The 14556-nt window shown below is 41.2% G+C and overlaps 1 protein-coding gene across 2 annotated transcripts in view; it reads right to left on the bottom strand.

Moving 5' to 3' along the window:
- Positions 1–14033, bottom strand: part of lhfpl2a (LHFPL tetraspan subfamily member 2a) — a 48199-nt gene extending 34166 nt beyond the window's left edge. For both annotated transcript variants that reach the window (XM_079256500.1, XM_079256499.1), the window contains exon 1: positions 13828–14033. The gene's annotated coding sequence lies outside the window, so the exon portion shown is untranslated. The remainder of the gene's footprint in view (positions 1–13827) is intronic.
- Between the last annotated feature and the right edge of the window lie 523 nt (positions 14034–14556).

Here is a 14556-nt window from a genome sequence, read left to right on the forward strand (position 1 = left end):
ATATTCAAAAACAGACAAAAAAAATGAAAAATAAAAGTAAAAAAAGTAATTGAATGAATAAAATAACAATTACAATACCAACCGTTATTAAACATCCCTACAGAGAGTCATCAGCAACATTTAGTAGGAAGCAGATGGGAAGATGAGCGCTTTGTGGGCGTGCACGTGTGACTGTTCAACCTGTGATCATGCAATCAAAGATCAGCTGAGTGCTTGTAGGGGAACACGACCACGACCCGAGGTGTAGGGGAGGAACCCAAGGCCCCCAGGGCCCGGCAAGCCCACCGCGCACGGAGCCTGGGCAGGCAAAGCAGAGAGAGCCTCCGTCCCCCGAGCCCAGAGCAGTGGAAGCCTCCAGGCAGGCGCCACCCGGCGCGACGAGGCAGGGGCACCGTGTATTTAAAAAGAAAAAAGGAAGTGCATAAACACATAGCCTACATATACACCAAGCGGAAACCTCCGGCGGTAAAAAGTGAAGCCTATGTGGAAGTGCATAAAACTGCAGTTCCCCCTTCATCCACTAGGGGCTGCAAAACAGAGCAAATCCCCATAGACTCCCATGTTAAAAAGACCAACTTCACAGCAGAAATAAACATGTTTACAGCCTGGTTCAAAAATCCATTGTCAGTTTCATAGGTCAGGTTTACCTTCATGACAACTGTGGGGGGAGTGAATTTTTTTTTCTAACTCGCCCATTTAAAAGTAATTTAATCTCAAAATTCAGCATATTTAGGGGCGTGTCCTTTTGATTGACAGGTAGCGATTTCCGGCTTCAAGTAAGAAGAACGTAGAACAACCGCGGTTTTTAGCCGGTTAACAACGTGACTTAGCTTTAGCCCACTTACCTCCGTTAGCTGGTTAGCTCCCAATATCTCGGGGTTAGGTTGGTTAGCTTTTAGCTACAGAAAGCTCGGAGTTCGCTCGATGTCAATCATCCGCCATGACGCTCACAGCCGCCCTCTCAGCTCCGCCTCTTTGCCCATATTTGTATTTTCCGGACGAGACGACGCGTATTACGCTGCCAACATGGCGACGGTAGGAACCGCCCACCGAGCTTCAATTCAGCTCTTCAGAAACCTACGGGTGACGTCACAGAGGCTTTATATATGGTCTATGGTTTTCTCTTAAATTTAAAAGCTGATGGTTGACTTATCAACATATTTCTGGTAAAAACAAAAAAATCTTTTTCCTTTGAGAAGAGTCCAAATTATCCAGTCAGACTTTTAGCTATCCTTCAGATCAGTGTTACAAGAAGTTCAGTTCAGTCAGCTTCTGATCATCACATCATTTGAAATTACAAGAAAAGACATGCGCTTATTTTCTGACATGTGCACACTCACCTGCTTCTTCAACCAGCCAATGAAAGTCTAAAACAACAACATGATGGATTTATCATTTCAGACATTGAAATAAATGCCAAGCTTGAAGAAACAAGCCCACTTGGCATGCTGTGTCTGACAGGCATAAAAAGCATCTCTGGAAGTTTCTGAGATGGCATAATGTTCAGAAAGAATAAATCTACACAGTAAGATGAAGAGGAGACATGCAGCCATTCTTACATTGAAGAATTTAGGGAGAATTTATTCAGCAAAGGGAGCAACTTTCGTTTTATTTTGTTTTGTTTTGGTTGTTTTTCTTCTTTTTTTTAAAATCAATTTGGACTGGGATTTGCTACAGGTTCAGCTTGTGGTCTGATCGTGTTTTCCACCTAATGGATCACAAATGCCAAAAAGTAAGGAAAAAAGTCAAACATTTACTATGTGGTTTTGTCAATTTACTTCAGGTATGTTAGGGAAATAAGTTAAGAGAAACAACATTTGGGTCTGTGGCTTTGTTTTCCACTCAGGTACTGAGTTTCTCTGCATATACTAAGTCTTACCTTGCTGTTTATTATTTTTAGGTTTGTGCTGAAGGTTTTTCATGTCTTGCAAAGGGTCTTAATGATGTGAAGAAAATACATATTCTTGTGATCACATTCATTCTGATATTTTACAAAGAATACCGGATTAAAAAAAGGAGAAATTACCATATTAATCAACAACTAGCTGCTCCTCTTCTCCAGCCTTCGCCATGCAAGTCCTCTCCCTCCGTTTCCAGTCATTCTGCTGCACTAAGCAACTCTCTACTGGCACAAGTTTTATATTTCCCAGAAAGGTATGAGGGTGGTTAAGTCTTTCCAATCTAACCCTGAGCAACAAACAAGCTGTAAATCTGTTCCTCGCATGTTACTGTAGATGCACACGCAGGAGCCAAATGTGGATTACTTTAATCGAAATCAAAGGTTAACTGTATCTGGACATGTAGAAAGAAAAAAAGGGGCAAGCTGTTATGTATTTAGCCCTTCCATCCTGTCTTCTTCTGCTGATTCTCCCGGCCTGTGGGCCGTAATGAGAGGCATGTGAGGCTGGAAGGAGAGCGCTCTCATTGAAATAACCAGCTCGGAAGCTTCATCCTTCAGGTAAACACAACACAGGTGTCAGGAAGCAGCCATATTCACGCTCCTCACACATAATCATGGTGCTGCACTGATTCTGCAAAGCAATCAGGACAGATCGCTGAGGGAGTCAGCAAGCAAATGTTTAGAAAGCACCAAAGATCAGGCAGTTAAAGAGACTGGTCTCTAACTGGAAGCTGCACCTCCGCTTTCATCTCGTCTGGAAGGTCAAACAGAACCTGTTTATACTGAGTGTGTGTGAACAGTAAAAACTGCATTTGCAATTGTTAAGCAAGTAGGAACATCTGTTTCTGGAGTTTACAAAAACACAATACATATTGTCAGTGTAGGCAGAGGTTATATAAGCAGCACCCCCCCCCCCCCCATCCTAAAACTGGAACTGAATGGGCATTACAGCTGTCTTATTTTTACAATACAAAACAGATTTAACAAACGATGACCTCATCATTGTGTATGTGTAGAAGTGTGTGTGTGGCACTGGAACATTTTTACATGACCAGGAAACTGATGCTGCATCAGCATCTCAGAAACGCTCAGTGGCAGCACAGTGAATCTTGCGTTAAACACGTTTCATCGCTGATGACGGGACCTTTGGTTGTGTAAAGGACATTGATCGTACATAGGAAGGGTAAAAACACATGAAAGGATCTATAAAATCACTTGTTGAGAATCATAAGGATTGTCTGTGGCTGTTCAGCTGAGCAGCTGCACTCCATTTACCGCACATTATTTTAGGAGCCTGCTCTGAGAAAGACGGGGCTTTGAAAGTTTTGCCAGGAGTTCTTCAAAGAGAAGAAGGAAAACTGGTGCCTGTGCAGCTTCCGCTTTGGGTTTGGGTGCAAGTTCCTGCCCATGGCAACCGAAAAGAGAGAATGCCGGTTGACTTCCACAGCGAGCCTCATAAAGCAGCTTATGCCCAGCAGACCACAATGACAGCTGCACATCTGCAACTCGGCATGCGCTCAACTCCTAAATCTTCTGTCATTCCTGAAATGCTGAACCAGTGAGATGTAATAAAATGATGTAAATGTTTCAGCAAACAACAGATACGCATGTTCCTAATATTACCAAATAGAAAAATGCAATTCATCATGTACATTGCACTCCATCCTTTGTCAAGATCCAGGCAGGGTTTGTCAAATGCTGCATGTGGAAAGCACAAGCTTCTCATCCAAAGCTTTTGGAATTAAATAAACTAAATAAATCATTAAACTGTGTGTTCAAACTTAAAATGATTACATTTTCTCCTTTTCAAGCAAAATACACACAAATATTTGTGGAAAAAGTAAAAGATTTCTTAACTTTGACTGGAGAGTTCAAGGAAATATTCCCTCAGTCTCGTCTTCAGCGTTTCTCTGGTAGAGGAGAGAAGCTGAAACTATTATCAATAGATATCCATACCAAAGGTGGGATTGGTGCTTTCAGTCATACATAACATATAGACTTGTATCTTTAAAACATAGCTAGGTTATGAAAATGCTCCTTGATGGGACTAATGCAAATGTAACCACGATGGCGCTGGTAACTGCTAGTTAAGACCCATGCTCATACTGGAACATTGGCATCTTGGCATCAATGCCAACAAACACATCACAAGTATTACTGAGGTTGAAAAATCCTGGATTTATTATGGTAGGCAACTAAATGTTCTGGTGACTGAATTTTACACAATTCACTGTACTAGACAATCACATGATAGGGCGATGGCATGGAAGTCAAGACAAGACAGAGCTCAAAGAAGAGACTGGATGCATGATGGAACTATGTACAAAAATCTGCCAAATATCATTAGAGCTGCTTTGAACGTAGTAGTCTGTGCTTGCTGACAGTTTAACACACATTAAAAATAATTTTAAAAAAGTAGATTATAATCATTTACTGCTTCGTAGAGTTCCTTAAAACAAATATTAACATGGAAATTCTGCGACATCACACAGCTGTTGTTGGGATGGCATCTCATTATGATTCTATTTCTAGTTTTATGAGCTTTCTACAGTGTTATAGTGTTGAAAACTCATCAGATGTATGAACGGTGCCGTATTTTATCACCTAAACGCGTGTGTTTTCCAGCACTCTATCCGTTCGGTTTCCATGGCGACGGAAACGATTAGTTTTAGAAAGTTTTTTCTACTCTGAAATTTTAGTGACGTCCTGCGGAGGGACTCTGGGATTGGTCATCTTCTCTAGGTTGTGCACGTTCACGAAAAGAAAGCCACGCCCACCTTCACTGCTCAGTACGACTACTCGAAGCTGACCAATCAGACGCAGGCAAGATAGAGGGCAGAGCTTTCTCTGTTCGCTTGTTTCTGGTAGAAGATGATCTGAGAAGATCAATACAAAATGACTAAAGGGGTTTGTGAAAAATGCATGATTATTTCTTACCCTTCTGGACTTGCGTATTAAAATAAATTAGACTGAAATGTGCATGATAGATACACTTTAAATAATCCATATATCCCCCTCACACAAACATCCAGCCCTCCCCAGTGCCAGCTTGCTGAGTCAAGCTGAGCCATTACAGCCAGCACTGGGCTTGTAAAGTGAAAACTCAAGGTGTGTGTTGCAGCCACAAACACACGGTGATTGTACACTGCACTAATGTAGCGATTATCCACACTCTATCCAATTTCCTTGTGTGTGAACACGTATATGCATGCCTGCTTTCATGCATGTGTGTGTTTGTGTCTGCCTGTGTGTCCCAGCTGCACGCTGATGACACACCACACACAGATGACATCACCTCAAAGCACTCGATCAGTGTAAAACATCACAGACAGCTGCAGCTCCATCATACAGCCTTTCAGCTTGTGTGTAATTATTACTAAAGCTTTAAACAAAGCATAAGTTAGGACTTTATGAGTTTGTGTGTGTGTGTCTTTTATTTTCAGATGTGGTGAAGTCATCACTGAGGTTTCTCTACATGATAAAAGACAGGTGTAATAAGTGCCCTCTTAATGTGGAGAGGAGGGTAATTTCTCTGGATTGGACGCGAGCCAGGTCTCTTCCAGACATGATGACAGACATAATGGGTGCAAGAGTTCAGGCACACACATTCATTTGGCTTCCCCACATGACTGCATGCAAGCAGCAGCCCAGCTTATGTTCAGCAAATTGTGTTATGTCTAAAAGCTAAAGCGCCACCATCTTTTCTGTCTGGCTTGCAGTGACAGGGCTCCTCTCAGCGTGACAGTCCATCTACCACCTGGAATCTGATGGTTCAGCAGCCACAGAAGCAGTTTTAATGTGTCTAACCAACCTGGGAGGAGGTTAAGTGTTTACATGATCGGGTTGAGTGATTCCTTGCACTTGCATTGCCTGATTTGTGCCACGTCGACACGCGAGAAGTTGCAAAAAGCATCAACTCTGGAAGGTAAATAAAAAATGTCCGCTTAGTTTTTCCTTAAACTTAAAAAGCTTCTCCTTAAGCTCATTTGCATGTGCATCTCTAGCGTTGCTGACAGATGGACGGGTGAATGGATGGAGGTCAGAGGCAGCTATTAAAAAGAGGCACCCTTCAGTCAGTGATCTCTGAGACAGATAGTGGGGTTTTCAGAGGGAAGTCAGGACACTGGTGGGGGCGTGTTCCTCTGGGAGATGGAGCACAGATGTCTGACCAGTCTAACTGAAACACAAGCTTTAACATCGTTTTCCTCGATGTGCTCCCTTTTGTTACCCGCTTTCCTATTCTTAAAACAGTTTTTCCCCTTCATGCCTCTCTGACTCCTCTCTCTCCTTCCTACTTGTACTCTCCCCATGCAGCAAGCGAGAAAATGATCCCTTCTATCTTAAGATGGTAAATACCACTTAGCTGTGGTGACGCGTCACAAATGACAACAGCAAACAAAGAAATGCTTCATGCACTGAATCCTTTCTGCTTTCTCTAAAGCTTGACATGTTGTACACTGGCTTTGGGGTTAAAATAAAACTCATTTAAACCTGTAAGTGGTTGCAAAGTATGCTGCAAAAGTGTTTTCATGGAGAAATGAGTGGAAAAGCTGACTCTGATCTGAACCCCAGACTGTGTCGGTGTTTGTTTAACCAAAGCCATGTCACTGCTAATCATACCTGAGACTGAATCTAACAGGATGCATCTGATAATGAGCCTGCGGCTAGAAAAACCAGCCTGGCTTAGATTCACTTGAGCCTGTTCGTATCAGTTCGGGACGTCGGCTGGAACTTTAGGGTATGCTGATAATCTCGTCTGAAGTCATATCCTGACTGCGCCTTTCTTCTTTGGATAAAATCTCTTAAGTTACCCACAAATTTATTGAGACAGGAAAAAAAAAAACCAACCCTGGAAGAGGTTAACTTTTTGTACCGAAGCGTGCGTGTCTTGTGCAGTCCCACAGGTGCTGTAATATTATCCCCCTTGCAGTCTAGCAGAGTAGTCACCTTCACCTGCAGAGTTTTCACCCTACAAATCAATTCACAGCTGCACAGATCATTAGGCTGACGTCAGCTGGGTGAGCAGGGCTTGTCGGTCTCCGGAAAGATAAGTGATGACAGTCAGACAAGTTCCAAAATTTGCACAAAATTTACCATCAAGTTAATCTAAATCTTCTATTTTTTATTTCTTTTGTCAGGCATTTCCATTAACATTTCCATTAGCAGACACACAAATTAAATGATTGTTTCACTGTAAAAAAAAAAAAAAAAAAAAAAAAAAAAAAAGGATGTTGGCCAAGCTAATTTACCATATATTTCCCTTTTATTTTATAATGCCTATTTCAGCCTTTCAACAGAAGCATCAATCAGCCTGTGTTTGTCAATGATGTCCACTCACTGAATTTTTTTAACCTCTTTCCTGAATGTTTGGATCATTACAAGTGCTACATATGCATCAGTGGTGCAGAAACCTGGCAAAAATACAGATTTACTGGCTGGAAATTACTTTAAAAGGTTACTGTGTAAAAACTTTAAAGTGGTAAATTGCTGTAAAATGCTAAATTACCATGATAAAATGGAAAGTTTAGGCACATTAACAGCTATAAAAGACTGGAATGGTTTTATTTGTGAGTACAGTTGGTAAAGTTAAACAGCATTGGGTCAAACCAGTGACCTGCCTCGTGGTATGAGTCACCCCTATTAAAATCAGGTTGACGAGGCGGCTGCAGAGGGGAAGAGCGTTACAAAGCTACTGTAGTCTGGCACCAGCATGCAGCGGCAATAATGATGGGTGACCGCCTGCCAGTCCAAACCAAAACACCGTTACCATGGTGCTAGGGAAACTAGGACTCAAACAAGGAAAGCAGGACCTGCAGCTGTAAGATGCTTGCCCTCAGACTGGCTGGACAACCTTTCAGCTGTGCTGGGATTTAGCAGTAAATGTGAGTGAAACTGAAAGGAATGTCGACCAGATCGTGTCAGAGCCAAGCTGGGAAAATTCTGAGCAAAGCTCAAAACGAAACAGGATGAAGTCCGGTGACGTGATGAAAAATTCCAGCGGGGTTACGATGGAGATGCTCAGCTAACTGACTTCACAAGCTGCCGGCCTTAAACTGAACTGGAAACCAGCTGGAACAGGAATGAAACCTAATGACCTAATAACAAGGATTATTCAGTCTTTAATCAATCGGTTTTTATAAACTGGGAAATAGCTGCTATTGGTTCTAATCTCTGGAAATGTTTGCTTTGTATTTGAATGAATGGCACATCATTGCAGGGAAATATGCATCCAAACAACGTGCTCAGGAAGCATGAACAAACTGTGCCCTTAACACAGAAGGAGAAACAAAAAGCACAACAGTCAGAAACGTCGACTTTTACAACCGTTCAGCCATAAATCAAAGCATGCCTTCCTCACGGACGACACAAACATTCAACAAACGTTGCATCTTATTGCAAATTACAGTCAGGAGTTTGTTGTGTCCTAAGGGAGAACACAGACAGTGAAAGGGAAGGATAATGGGTATGGTTACATGATGTTTTTTATTCTGAATTAAATCATTCGAAATTAAGGTACTCTCTTACGAGTTTACATGAAGATAATAATTCCCAATGAAGGTTTACATAAAACACGTCCTCACTTAATTCCTCTTTAGAGCGGCGGGTTGGGAAGGGTTCTGATTGGACAGAGGGTGCACATGACGTATGACGTATACCAGAAATAAACAAAGTTAGCTCCCTGCTTCTCGTCTTCTCAGTCATAACTTGTAAAAACTACATAATAAGAACCAGTTTCGCTGCTATTTTTATTATAAATTTGAAGTACCAGCTCAATACGAGCATACTACTTCACTTTTTGCAGCAACTGAGAAGAAAAGGAAAGATAGACCACCGAACACGGGAGGCAAAACAACGTGCGTCATCGGGACAGGACAGGGTAACGAGCATGCTCAGAACGACCGGAGTTAACTTAGAGCGGAATTAAAGTTTATATGACAGAGGAATTAAATAGATTGGAAATAAAATGTGAATAAACCAGCCGCTTACATCAAAATTTAGTTTGATTCCAAATAAAAATCAGCATAAGGAATTTGGTGTTTACATGGTAATTTTTCATCAGTTTAAAGCGGAATTAACTTTTATTCGGAATTAAAGAGGAATTAAATCTCCCATGCAAACACACTGAATGTCTCTCAAAAAAGCCAAAGAGACTGTGAGTCACAAAATAAGTTATTGGTTATTATCAACAGTTTGGCATTAATAATAAAATCAATAGCAGGTCCAATAAGTGAAACCAACATTTCTTTTCATTTCTGTAAACACAAACACATAAAATGCAAGAAATATTGGTAAATAAATACCCATTATCGAGCCTGTTATTTTTTTAGTTAGTTAGTTTTTACCAGCTATTCATTCACCTTCCTGCACAAAATAATTAGGTTGTGTTAATGACTTTGTGCTGCAGCAACTGTCCCAGTAAAATATAATACTGTTTCTGAACTGGAAACCAGTTGGAACATGACAGCAATCTAACATCTATCTGTCACACAAACACAACTCAATCTGGTGTTATCTCTCTCGCCTTACAGCTTTTTCCATGACCTGTGCCAAAGTGAGCAGAACTTATCGCCTTATCACACACTACATGTAGCCTGCGTGTGCTGCAAGGTCACAGCCTTCATCATTAGCATACAGCTGTAGGGCTGGATCCCCGAGTGGCTGCTGTTCCCGCCTAATCAATATTCAAACATGTCTCATACGACATTTGCCAATAAAGACAAAGGATGGATGACAGGGAGGAAAACCGGAGACATAAACTGGACTAAATGCTGAACACAACCAGTTTAATGAGTCTGCTGTTGCTCAGGGATTTAGATGGGAGTGCTGGAGGCCATGCAGCTGCAAAACCAACCGTCTGTCTGCTGTCCATTCCCCTGAGACTGACCCCCAGCTCACCACAAATGAACAAAACCCACTGCAAATTCTTTCTCCTCATTTCACCCGACAAGAGGGTCCGATCCCCCACCCCTCCCTCTTCTCCTCCCTCCACAAGTCATTCATTTCTGTGGAAGTCTTTCTTTCCAGACAAGTGTAGAGCGAGGGTTTTGTTATTGTGAGGATCCCACCAAGCGGATTTCCTAGTAAACGCTGGGCTGCATTGCTACTGGAAGCAGATGTACCCCCAGGGGAGGTTCATCTCTAGAAACCAGAGGGAGGTCCGGTTGACATGGAAAGTCTGAGGATAAAAAGAGTGACCAAGGGAGTAAAGAATGGCAGGGGAGAGGAGAGAGAAGGGTGATTAGCTCCAGTGCTGCCTAATCTAATCAGTGTGCATGACTGCCTTGGAGTGGAGCACTGAAGGAGGGAGAGAAAGGAGAGGGGGGGGGTTGAAAGTATTAAAGTTTTGTCAAACATTTGGAGGTTTTGGAGAGATTATTTGGAGCAAGAACATTAAAGGAGGATGCAACAGAAAAGGTCAAAGTCTTGTAAATTTAATTTTGGCAAATTTCCTGTTAATGTAGCTGTTGTCTCATGCCAAGTTTTCATTCTGTCTTTGTGCAGCCGGATATCAGGCACCTGTCAATCAAAAGGAAACATCCCTAACTATGCAGAATTTCAAGGTTAAATTAATTCTAAAGGGATGAGTTATTAAAAAAACAAGTCACTCCCCTCACAGTTGTCATGAATGTACACCTGACCTATTAAACTTAAAGACGCACTGCAGAACTTTTAGCATTTTCTCCATCACGCGCCACCTGTCGACGATTAATTCTGTATCCATATTGCATCCTACCTGACCTGTTAGCTCTCTCCAGCCAGCAAAAGATGATATTATGATGACTCTTGTTTTGTCCCTTTCTCTCTTTTAATCTTAATCTTGTGTTTCTTTGCTGAATCATGTTCAGAGCAGTCATTACGTTTTCTAGCATGAAGCGAAACTCTGCTGCAACTTCATGTAGCGTCCCAGATGATAGAGTTGCATAGTGCGTTTTTTCAGTTTTGAGACGCTGCTGGGCAGTGTATTATCAGAAAGTCATGTAAAACGGTTATTTTGTACCAGGTTGTAAACATGTTTATTTCTGCTGTGAAGTTGGTTTTTTTTTTAGCATCTCTATGGTGATTTGCTTTGTATTGGAGCCCCTAGTGGATGAGGAGAGAACTGCATTCATGGCACTTCCATATTGGCTTCACTTTTAACTGCCGCAGGTTACCGCTTGATCCAATCCGTCCTCTTCATCATACCGTTCACAATCATCACCAGACCAAGACAACACCTAACACAACAAGTTATTGAGACACTGACGTTTCACATTGTGACAAAAAGCCATTTTAAAACTCAACATAACAGTTAGCTTTTAGCTTTAGTTTTTTTTTTTTTTTTTTGCAGTTAGCTTGATCAGTTAGCATTAGCTTGATAGTAACATCAGCCAAGCTCTTATTTCAGCTCAATGTTACTTTGTCATTGGATTAAACTGAATTTGGATCTTTAATTGTTTGTTTTAGGTTATCAGACATAACTAAATATTAGTTATAAACTTTTTTAAGACATCCTATATTATCCAGTAACAAAGCCTCGCCAATGCTTTCATCTTCTTTTTCCATGTAAATAGTGAGACAGACTTTTCCAGTACTGGTCAAACAGCCCATCTATGATGCCATTTCACAAAACAAGGCACAAATTCAGACAAAAGACTGCTTTTAAACTACTCAAACACTCTTCTTAGAAGTCTGGAATGGAAAACCCAGAATCATAATGTGACCCAGTTAGAAACTGTCTGGATTTTAAGTCTTCCTTGCATCACGTCAATTTTTATGGCCAAATAAACAAACTCCAGGGTCACACATATTAAATAAAATCTGTGATATGATTGTTTCCTTAGAGGACTTACGCCTGTTAAAATTTTATTGACTGCATCTGCTGAGGCACAAATGTGAAATAATGACCAAAAGAAGTGCTGATTGTGAAAACCAGATGTGAGAGTCAATGATCCAACTTTATGTACAGATGCAGGAGCAGAAGTTTGTGGAAGTACAATGTAAATAAAGAATCCTAGTAATCTGGACCATCTACACTAGAAGATATCCACTGTGGGACTTTGCTGCAAACTGTATTCCAGATGTTCGTCCAAGCCACCTAGAGTCATCTGGTTTAACCTCTGACACAGAAGCAGCCATTCAATTAGTGAATTTCACACTCACGTCATGGAGACACCCAGTTTCTGACTTTGGTTTCAAGCAGGCACTGATAATGCTCAGCTCTAATTTCCTTCAGTAATAATATTTAGTATTGTAGACGTGTAAGTGTGCATTCAGAAATGCAGACGTGGATCAAATCCTCCATTAAAAGTAGCCCCTCCTTTCCTGCAGACATGTACTGACCAATCTCATAAACTGCAACCAGGATCCTGGACTAATGACAACAGCTTTGCCACCAAAGCTCAGGGAGGCACGAAAGGCAGAAGATGTGGTCTGAACGAATGGGTTAGCAGTTAAACTTTTGTTTCATGTTTTTGTAACGTGCATTAAAAGCATTGCCAACTGCATCGTCTGCACTGGGCAAAAAGAGAAGATGGCAATATTTTTTCCATGCTTTGAACCATTTAGTTAAGTAGAAGGGAAAAAAAGGGGGAGTTTAAAGGACTGTTCCAAAGCATCTGCACCTCCAGGCTGCTGAGGGAAAGAAAAATGCAAGTACTTTAGCTTTTTTTGTGGCTTAAAATGGAGGAGTGCTCAGCGTGGTCGTAATGAATGAAGCTATGAGGTTTTTTTTTTAATGGGTCAAAAACAGAGCCTTAAGGCTCCACGTGTGCTGACACATGGGCTTGCAACTACTGGTAAACTCTGACAGCACTATCTTTAAAGCTTTTCGCCCACTCAGTGATGATCTAAACATCATTACAGCTCAGCTGCATGCCTTTAAAATGAAAAATTACTAATTGTGTGCTGCTAATTGCAGATTTTAACTCAAGACCACACAGCTGCTGCAATGCTGCAACTTCACAGCTGTGAAAGCGACGACGACGCAGTGAAAAAAAGCAACTATTTCACACATTTAATCACAACAAAGGGTGGCATTTTTACTAGAAGGCACCATATCCATCCATTCTACTGTTACACAGTAGTTATTCGTAAAGGCTACTTTAAAAAATGTGCCTGTCCCTCTTTCTCTGTCATACACAAACACCAGTTTAGAGAAAACCGGTTCTCAGGTTTAATGTTGAAACTCAACACTGGACAAGACAAGAACCTGTGTTGCACTTTGTCATGAGTGCTGACAGGCTTTCTCCTCAAGTCGTAACAGCCCAGCAACCTTAAACCTTGGATATTCCCTGTAACACAGGAAGTCAGTGCCAAGCTCAGGTGTCTCAGGTAAATAATGTCTGATGGGAAGTTCTTATGGAAACATTCAGCTTGTTTCCATTAGTGTTGCTTTGGCATTTCTAATCGTCATCATAAACTTTATCACTCATACGCAAGTTTAGATGTTTTATATAGGTCTTTTGTTCATCACACTTAATAACAGTCCAAAATGTAAAACTATATGAAAAAGAGAATGTGTTTGAGGTTTAATTTTTAAGCTCGAAAAGTTGCAGGTTAATCAAACTAACCCCTCATTGATTAATTTTTGCGCAATAACTTTATAAAGTGTATAATCAAAGAGGTTTTTATATGGTCTAATTGGACAAAACATAAATGTTTTGTTTATGTAGATCGGATAAGACACATAAATATAATAAACTGCCACATATTCAGGGTGTTTGTCTCTGCATTGCTTGGCAAAAGCATCAATCTGTTTGGCTTTTCCTGCCACGAGTTTCCCTGCACAGCTCCAAGTGAGAGCAAAGCAACCAGACAGGAGAAGAAATGTGGTGTGAACTCACATCTGACACAGCTGAAGAGATTTTTTTTTCAGTGAGGAATAAAGTCCTCCATTGTTTGCACAAAAAGAAGTTTTAAAGCGTTTTCCTTTACGCACAGATACTTACGTGGAACTGCTGGCTGTGCGGAATGTGACGCGCTGAAATCCTGAGTGGGATGACTCTTTTGCTGTTTTTTTTCCCCCTTTGAAAGCTTTATATTAAACTACTGATGTCGATCTTGCTTTATTCGGCTATTTATTTCTCTCTTCGGGGTCTGTTCATCCTCTTCCACGTTTTCTCCGGCACGCAGAAGAATGAATGGCTCCGTCCGCCTCCTCTCAGCCCGGACAGACTTCTGCTCGGCTGGGATGGGAGTGACTGCCCCGTTTGCGCCCTCCCCCCATCCAGACCCTTCCCTTTCTCCTGCCCAGCCTCGACCTGGACTCATGGGGATCAATTATTTATTGAATCACTGATTTATTGCTGTGTCATGTGAAAAAGGCGGTGCAGAGAAAGAAAAACCATCCAACCAGTGCATTTATCTATTTTTGCAAGCATAAAACTTCTCCAGTTTGAGGATATGTAGTCATAACTCAACAGAAAAAATATTGGGTGGGAGGTCAGGGGGAGGACATAAAATCAAGAAAGAATTTGTAGCAAAATCAGCATTTGTTAAATTGATCATAATCCAATACAAGCAGGTTACAATAATGGGGTTAATACATAGCATTACCAATTACTGTATAAATTATTAACACAGTTCAGCCACATTAATATTAATGCCTTAACACTCACTGGCTACTTTATTAGGTCCACCTTGCTATTGCCTATTTGAACCCCCTTTGCTTTCAGAAC

This window comes from Telmatherina bonti (genome assembly GCF_933228915.1).
Source record: "Telmatherina bonti genome assembly, chromosome: 17".
In the NCBI taxonomy this organism is placed as follows: domain Eukaryota; kingdom Metazoa; phylum Chordata; class Actinopteri; order Atheriniformes; family Telmatherinidae; genus Telmatherina; species Telmatherina bonti.